Raw genomic sequence first — 9,256 nt, 5'->3', positions numbered from 1 at the left:
GGGCTCGGGTAAGAGATAACCGAGACACGCGGAGACGACGCTGTATCCCGAAGTTCACACCCTTGCGGATGCTAATCTCCGTTTGGAGCGGTGTGGAGGCACAATGCTCCCCAAGAAGCCACTAGGGCCACCGTAATCTCCTCACGCGCTCGCATAATGCAAGATGCCGTGATTCCACTAAGTGACCCTTGAGGGCGGTCACCGAACCCGTACAAACGGCAACCCTTGGGGGCGGTCACCGAACCCGTACACTTTGGCAACCCTTGGGGGCGGTCACCGGTACCCGTCAAATTGCTCGGGGCGATCTCCACAACCTAATTGGAGATCCCGATGCTTGCCCGAAGCTTTACACCACAATGATTGAGCTCCGAACACCACCAACCGTCTAGGGCGCCCAAGCACCCAAGAGGAACAAGCTCAAGGGTACTAAGCACCCAAGAGTAATAAGCTTCTCAACTTGTAACTTTCACGTATCACCGTGGAGAACTCAAACCGATGCACCAAATGCAATGGCAAGGGCACACGGAGTGCCCAAGTCCTCTCTCAAATTCCACCGAAACAACTAATGCTAGGGAGGAAAAGGAGAGGAAGAACAAGAAGGAGAACACCAAGAACTCCAAGATCTAGATCCAAGGGGTTCCCCTCACATAGAGGAGAAAGTGATTGGTGGAAATGTGGATCTAGATCTCCTCTCTCTTTTTTCTCAAAAACTAGCAAGAATCCATGGAGGGATTGAGAGTTAGCAAGCTCGAAGAAGGTCAACAATGGGGAAAGAACACTAGCTCAAGAGATAAGGTTCATTTGGGAAGAAGACCCCCTTTTATAGGAGGGGGAAAATCCAACCGTTATGTGCTCAGTCCGTACACGAGCGGTACTACCGCTCGGGCGGAAGAAGCAGGGAAACGGAGCAACAAAACATGAACCTTGGGGCGGTAGTACCGCTTATAAGCGATACTACCGCTCACCCCAGCGGTACTACCGCTCGACCGGAGCGGTACTACCGCTTATAGGCGGAACTACCGTGCCTTACTGCCGCGCGACTACCGCTGAACCCGACACGAAAAGAGCAGACCCAAAATCGAGGCGGTAGTAGAGCGGTACTGGAACGGTACTACCGCTTGACGCTACAAGCGGTACTACCGCTGCCACCGCGGTACTACCGCTGCCACCGCGGTACTATCGCAGGGAGAAAAACATAACTGCCAAAAACTTCTTCATATGAGCTCCGAATTGAGCAAACTCAAGCTTGTTGGATAGAGGAAGACGAGTAGCATCAAAACAGCGTCTGGTTATAGTAAAAAGAGGCAGGGGAGGTATGCCAACAAATAGAGGAGTGAAACCTCCAACCGAGAAGAACCGACATAACCTCCAACATCGAAAACATCATAGAAGATGTGAGTGAACTCCGTTTTCGATGAACTCGAGCTTGTCATCAAGATGACCATAAGCTCCAAAACTCACAAAGAGAAGAACCAATAAAGATGATGCAAGGATGCAATGGTTTGAGCTCTCTATGAACGATACGATCAAGGTACTCATCGAGAGCCCTCCTTGATAGTACGGCCCTCGATCCTATAACCCGGTCTCCCAACTATCATCATGAGACCGGTAAAATAGAAAACCTATCAAGGGCAAACCTTTGCCTTGCACATGGTCCACTTGAGCTAGATGATGACGATCTTGACTCCCTCAAGTTGGACCACATTTCTTGGTTGCGTTGGCTCGATGAAGACTAATTGATTGCTCCCCCATACTCCACTATGGGTGAGCCACTCTTCCGCACATCTTCACAAGTCCATTGTCACCACAATGGACGGCAAGCTTCAAGCATTTGATCTCTTCATGATGCTTCACTTGAACTTGCACACCGCAACATCTTCACAAGTCCATTGTCACCACAATGGACGACAAGCTTCAAGCATTTGATCTCTTCATGATGCTTCACTTGAACTTGCACACCGCAACCTAACCCCACAAAGAACTCTCACGAAGATCATGGGTTAGTACACAAAGCGTAATTGACAATGCTTACCACACCATGGGATCGCTTGATCCCTCCCGGTACATCTTCTACGCTTTGTGAGTTGATCAAGTTGATTCACTCTTGACTTAGTCTTGATCAACCTTGACTCTTTCCAACTCTCTTCATTTGGATGATGTCTTGAAGGTAAACATGAATGATCACACAATCTTCTTCTTCAAGACATGCTTGCAATAAGCTCAACTCTCACATGACCAATCTTTGGATAATTCCTTAATAACACCTTGGTCACCACATAAACTCCTTGAAACCAACACATGGACTTCAAGAAATGCCTATGGACAAATCCTTCAAATATAACTCAAGGCAACAATTAGTCCATAGAGATTGTCATCAATTACCAAAATCAAACATGGGGGCACCGCATGTTCTTTCAACTGTCAATACAAGTTTATACGCAGTTTAGACCTTTTTGTAATGGCTAGTCTCAAACTTGGTACTGACATGTAAAAAATTACCAAAAGTGGTACCAATCTGTATGTAATGCCTCAATTGTGGTACTTCCCGTGCAATTAACTCGCAAGCGAGCCTGCGAAGTGGCGTCATGGAGCGGCTCCGGCGTTGCAATCATCAACAATAAAAGTATGTTCTCTATCCATATCTGTATTTATGCGCAGCCTCAAGAAGTACCCCAACTCTCACATCGACACCGTGAAACTCAACAAGATGTTTGTGGCCATGCTCCGCAGCAAATAGCTTCGGCGATTGATTCATATCTACCTCTATATCAGTTAACATGATTCTGCATCCAGTGTAGTATTATTTTCAAGATCTGATTTCTGAACACCTCTTGCTGTAATACAGGGCCTCCCTTAGATGGTATCATGTGAGGTACAAGGCTGAGGAGATTGTCAAGGATTTGATCGCCAGGACTCCCGAGTTCAATGACCAGCTGCGGTTGCCCAACTGCCGAGACAGGCCACACCACACTCTCCCCATAGGATCCTGGTATCTCACTCATATTTTTTTTTAGAATCAGGGGGAGCTCCCCCACCTGAGGCCTCATTTGGTTGCAGGGTATCCCGGGGGGATCCCCGCTTATTCCCCGGGTGGAGAAACCACGGGTGGGATGGACCCCGGGGAACCGAGCGTGACATTTGGACGCCCACGTGCGGGAGGCACCTCGGCCCTTTCCACGGCCTTCCCTGGGTGAGAATTCCACGACAAAATGGTTGGGAAGGAAAACCTCGGCTCGCTCTTGCGACCGAGAGGTGGCGACGCCGCTCAAGCTTCTCCCTCCGGCGACCTGGAACAGCGCCTCCGCCTCCCTCCGGTGATGACTCGCCAAACGCTACACACCTGCAAGTTCCTCTGCTTCCCGGCGACAACGACGACGACGACCTAGCGGCCATACATCTGCTTCCACCAAGATCCACTCTCCCCAAATATCTGTCCCGTCCGGCGACTAGGACGACCCGGCGTTTGTCTTCCTTCTCCTTCGGCCAAGGTTGGTCCCCTCCACCTCCTCTTCTTCCTCCTCTCCCCCAGATGTTGTGATGCTATATTCTGGATCTTCCAAGGAATGTTTCTACTAGTATTTTATTTTGTACACTAAGGTCCATCACGTTGTGTTCTTGGACCTTCATCCATGAATTATTTTTGAAGGTTATCACCTAAAATAGTTGGCAGACCTATATGAGTACATATCTGATGGAAACCATGTATTCAGTGGAAGCACGGAAACTTGATTCTGTGCCGTTGGATAAGGATTGTGCGATGTGAGATGAAAAGATGGACGAAATGCAAAAAAGGACCCCATAACCTTCCTGTACCTTAGTACAAATCCTTGATGGAAGATGAGCCATCCGTCCCTTTTCCTATGGAGCTATCCCGATTCAATTTTTCCCCATCAACTAGGGTTAGGAGATGGTCGCTTCGCCCAGCACGACGCCCTTGTTCCGCGCAGGGCCGTGGCCGGCGACCGCGTCTAATTCCTTCTCTCATCTCAGGCGGCCGGCGATCGTGGCTAATTCTTCTCCGGCCTTCCCTCATCTCCGGCGGCTGGCCCAACACGCCAATCATCCTCTGAGCATTCCCCATCGGATTGGTACTGGATCTAATAAGTCTCAAGGTATGAAGATTTCTATTACATTGTTCATCTTCTATACTTTGCCATTGTCTTCTTTTCGTGGCTCATCTAGTAGTTCCATCTCTTCTAGTTGGGCTAGGTTTGCAAAGCAAATAGAGATGACATGGGCGTGGATTCTGGTTGTCTCCTCCAAGTTTAGCACTTCTAGTTGGGCTAGGTTTGCAAACCAAAGCAAATAGAGTAGGGGGAGGAACGAGGTAGTAGTATCTTGGCTGCAACTGCTGATTGCCCCTAAGTCTACTGTCCAGATTTTGGTCTTCATGAAGTTAGTAAAGTCTAATTTATTTGGTAAGCTAGTTTTATATTAATGCAGCAACAGGGAGATCCTATCATGCTAATTTGACAATACTGTACACCATAATCGGAACAAGAAATTAAGAAAACCATTACTGGTTGCAGACTTGTGTTTAGTACAATGGGAATAAGAAAGGAGTTGAAACTATTTGAGCATAGATTAATTGTAGAAATGATTTCAGCTGTCAGTTTTAATTTATATTGCAATTGATTGGTGAAGTGAGCTGAGATTAGGTGCTGATTTTATTCTATGCTATTCCGGAAGGCACATATTGACCGGCTCCTATGAGAATGTGCTTTCCACTTACAAACGGGATATCTTCTCTTCCTGCAGTAACTATGAAATGCCAGAGCGAGGTGAGCAAGGCTCCACCTTTGGCTATTTGTGACGCCCAGTCTGATGCAGAATGTGCCGTCCACACTAGACCAAGTGCCGAAATTGTATTTATCACACCGCAAAAATTGTATAGTGCACCTTTCTGTGTAAGTACTTGTCTAACTAATACGTACATGCTTATAGTTTCTTGTATTCCAGCATGTTAAACCTGTTGTTCTTTTCATCCAAATTTCAAGGCTCATCTTATACTCCGGAGTGTGATGATGACATCAGGCCAGCCATAGGGATGACTTTTATGGATTTGAAGGCAGCCAAGGATTTCTATGAAGCTTATGCACATCATGTTGGTTTCTCAGTACGTGTGGGACAACACAAGACTGGCAACGGTGTCATTACTCACAATCGTTTCTACTTTGATCGTGAAGGTTTCCACGAAGAGCGGAAAGGTAAGGAAAACTTAGTACATGGCACTGGCAGTAAGAGGAAATATGAGAGGAAAATCACTAGATGTGGGTGTGAGGCTAAACTTGCGGTAAAACGTAAGATTGAGAATACGTACGTTGTGCCTCTTTTCATAGATTGTTGTTAAGTTCGTTTTAAAATATAAGTATAAAAATTCAACTCTTTTGTTTCAGGTTTGCTGGTGGCAGTAAAGACATGTGAAGGTTTCATAAACAAAGACTACTGCAGGATGTTTGGAGTTGCAGTGGTGCACTGATACGTTCTTCAGCTTGTACTCGAGTTATGTCCGATATATAAACGTGAGATTTACTATGACTGTTAATGGCTAATGAGTTAGTGATGTGTCTATGTTCTAACAAAACACCCTAGCATAATGCGGTTAACTACTGTACGTGCCTATGTTGTAACAAAACTCCCTAGCATAATGTAGCTATCATGCCTTAACTACTGTACATGTTGTTGAAGTATGCAGTACTACAAGTGAATACTGGGCTACTAAAATTAGCTTCCTTCAATTTTCTGTTGTCTCGTCTGTGGCATTGCATGTTAGTTGTTTTAGTTTCCTAAATGCGATTTTGCTGGTACTCTGCTATTAGGAGACTATTTAGAATCAGCTTATGTCAGTTCTGGTATCCATTGCAGCTACTTTTCCATTTTAAATCGATGTGTATGCATCTCTGGCATGCGTGGTGAATCATAGGCACAGCGCATGGCTTACAGATCCTACTTGCTGACAAAAAACTGGAAATAAGTGGCAAGAGGCTAGCTGTGTTACTTGTAGGCCTGAGGGGTTCCATGTCAAATGTACTCTCTGGTTGCGGGCGTTGTTTTGCAAATAGCACTGAGCAGTTACGAGTCAATCTGGCCCATACAAATAGCATCCAACAGTCTGTCCTCAGGTTTCCAGGATTCCACTGAATATGTGGTTTCCAGGTGATATTGTCTCGACCTATATATTAATGACTACCACTCTGCCATTATTACTTATCTGAAATCTTGTTTCTCAAATATATGACTGACAAGCATGCAAGATAGTAAAATTCTGTTAAGTACCAGTTATACTCTCGAGTCTCGACCGATCGCTCCCTAGTAGTGCTTCGGTTTACAGAATTTCGATTACAGAGCCTTATGCCTATTTGGCTACTTGAATTATACGGTAAGAACTGAGTTGAATATTACTAATGCTAGAATGGACAATGCAACTGAATAAATTTAGTGAGGACTGAAGAGTAGCTGAAGCTGGGAAGAGAAGGTAACAGGTCGCACAACCTTGCTCTTGATTGGAGTGCTTCTTTTCTTCCTATGAGAAAAAGATTTTGGTTCATTTTGATGTGATTGCAGCAAAGCCAATTGATAATCTTATCGATGCAGTGCTGTTAAATCATCAATTACTAATTTACTGTTGGAAATTTTCTTTCTTGGGGAAGCTACAGAAACCAACCCCTTCAAATGAGTTAGCATGTGATTAAGGTCTTCCTTTTCTCATGTTTTGGCAGAGAAATATTCATCAACACAAAGAACTCAACTCTTTGCCTTTACTGATTGAAGGAGTAAATTACTGCCATGGAGAAAACATAAGGTATGAATTTTGGTGTACCAGATTATTTAGAACTGCAATTTTGTATATGCTTCCATTGCGCGTTTTACTATTTGTTCATGAATCTGCACATGCTAAGTCATAACGAGAGGATTATCTTGTTTTTTTCGAAACGGAGGCAAAAGATTTGCCTCATCCATTAATTAGGAAGAAGTTAAGAGTTGCTTTTACAAACAAAAGCAATAAGATTATTACAAAGCCACTACTCTTGCGGCATGATTTTTCCCAAGTGCTTCGCGCCGGCGGTGACCCAAAGTGTAGCCTCGCTCTTGATGTTGGATAGGATAATGGACGGGAGCGTGGACTTGTGCCTAAAAACTCTAGCATTCCGTTCACACCAAATCAACCAACAAGTTAGCATGGTGAGGGACGTCATTGCCTTCCGGTTGCCTGTATTCTTCTCGGACATTTTGATCCACCAATCCTTGGTGGAACGCTCATCAGTCCAGAGAGAAGTGTCAATGTGCATGAGGTTGAGCCAAGCCTTGATCATGCTCCAAACCCTCAAGGTGAACCGACACTTGAGGACTATCTTGTGGAGAAAACAGAGGGCATATACAAATGAGTTCATGCTCGTGGCAGTTTTTTGTTGGAGGATTATCTTGTGTTTTCTTGTGAATGTATGCTCTACAGCTTTATTGCCACCTATTTTCTTTCTTTGGGGAGACCATGAACACAAACTCATAAGCCTTGGTATGCTAATTTTGTTTTGCACAACGAGAACGTTGTCCGTTGATTTAATTGGCATGGTCTGTCTGTTGCTCGATCGTTTATGAGAACAGCTTATTATGTTTGCATCTATTTTATTGGGAAACATGGATGGATATTATTAAAATATGTGCTTATATATATAGTTTAAAATTTGGTATTGTATAGTAACTACATTGTTCTTTCTTGCTTTGCAGGTTCCCTAACACTAGCCAATGAAAATGTTGAAAGAAGTTTATATATATATATATATATATATATATATATATATATATATATATATATATATATTAATGGAACTAAACGCCTATTCTTGCTGAATTCTACCGCAGTTAGCATTTCCAAGGTTAAACCATGATTAGCAGACTTAATTTATCCTCGGTGTTTGTGTGACACAACTGTTAGAAATATGCCCTAGAGGCAATAATAAATTGGTTATTATTATATTTTCTTGTTCATGATAATCGTTTATTATCCATGCTAAAATTGTATTGATAGGAAACTCAGATACATGTGTGGATACATAGACAACACCATGTCCCTATTAAGTCTCTAGTTGACTAGCTCGTTGATCAATAGATGGTTACGGTTTCCTAACCATGGACATTGGATGTCGTTGATAACGGGATCACATCATTAGGAGAATGATGTGATGGACAAGACCCAATCCTAAGCCTAGCACAAGATCGTGTAGTTCGTTTGCTAAGAGCTTTTCTAATGTCAAGTATAATTTCCTTAGATCATGAGATTGTGCAACTCCCGGATACCGTAGGAATGCTTTGGGTGTACCAAACGTCACAACGTAACTAGGTGGCTATAAAGGTGCACTATAGGTATCTCCGAAAGTGTCTGTTGAGTTGGCACGAATCGAGACTGGGATTTGTCACTCCGTGTAAACGGAGAGGTATCTCTGGGCCCACTCGGTAGGACATCATCATAATGTGCACAATGTGATCAAGGAGTTGATCACGGGATGATGTGTTACGGAACGAGTAAAGAGACTTGACGGTAACGAGATTGAACAAGGTATCGGGATACCGACGATCGAATCTCGGGCAAGTACTATACCGGTAGACAAAGGGAATTGTATACGGGATTGATTGAATCCCCGACATCGTGGTTCATTCGATAAGATTATCGTGGAACATGTGGGAGCCAACATGGGTATCCAGATCCCGCTGTTGGTTATTGACCGGAGAACGTCTCGGTCATGTCTGCATGGTTCCCGAACCCGTAGGGTCTATACACTTAAGGTTCGATGACGCTAGGGTTATAGGGAATAGATATACGTGGTTACCGAATGTTGTTCGGAGTCCCGGATGAGATCCCGGACGTCATGAGGAGTTCCGGAATGGTCCGGAGGTAAAGATTTATATATGGGAAGTCCTGTTTTGGTCACCGAAAAAGTTTCGGGTGCTATCGGTAACGTACCGGGACCACCGGGAGGGTCCCGGGGGTCCACCAGGTGGGGCCACCGGCCCCAGAGGGTTGCGTGGGCCAAGTGTAGGAAGGGACCAGCCCCTAGGTGGGCTGGTGCGCCTCCCATAAAGGGGCCCAAGGCGCAGGGAAGGGGGGAAGGGGGAAACCCTAGGCTCAGATGGGCCTAAGGCCCACCTAGTGGTGCGCTCCCCTCTCTCCCCCCTTGGCCGCCCCTCCAAGTCCCATCTAGGGCTGGCCGCACCCCTTGGGGGGGAACCCTAGATGGGGGCGCAACCCCTCCCCCTCCCC

At 45.1% G+C, this 9,256-nt stretch overlaps 1 long non-coding RNA gene across 4 annotated transcripts; it reads left to right on the top strand.

Moving 5' to 3' along the window:
• Nucleotides 1-3,188: 3,188 nt before the first annotated feature.
• On the top strand, nt 3,189-7,972 carry LOC109775014 (uncharacterized). Of its 4 annotated transcripts, XR_012187282.1 has the most exons (7): nt 3,836-4,112; nt 4,759-4,907; nt 4,998-5,207; nt 5,397-5,522; nt 6,412-6,475; nt 6,720-6,802; nt 7,726-7,972. It is a non-coding gene; the product is annotated as an uncharacterized lncRNA (long non-coding RNA). The 4 variants fall into 4 exon arrangements; XR_012187283.1 differs by lacking the exon at nt 6,412-6,475; XR_012187281.1 differs by lacking the exons at nt 6,412-6,475; nt 6,720-6,802; nt 7,726-7,972 and adding an exon at nt 3,189-3,488 and having other exon boundaries at nt 3,711-4,112; nt 5,397-5,738.
• Nucleotides 7,973-9,256: the final 1,284 nt, after the last annotated feature.

This window comes from Aegilops tauschii, chromosome 6 (assembly GCF_002575655.3).
Source record: "Aegilops tauschii subsp. strangulata cultivar AL8/78 chromosome 6, Aet v6.0, whole genome shotgun sequence".
In the NCBI taxonomy this organism is placed as follows: Eukaryota; Viridiplantae; Streptophyta; class Magnoliopsida; order Poales; family Poaceae; genus Aegilops; species Aegilops tauschii.
The sequence above is the reverse complement of the archived record's forward strand: the minus strand, read 5'-3'. Positions and strand labels throughout refer to the sequence as shown.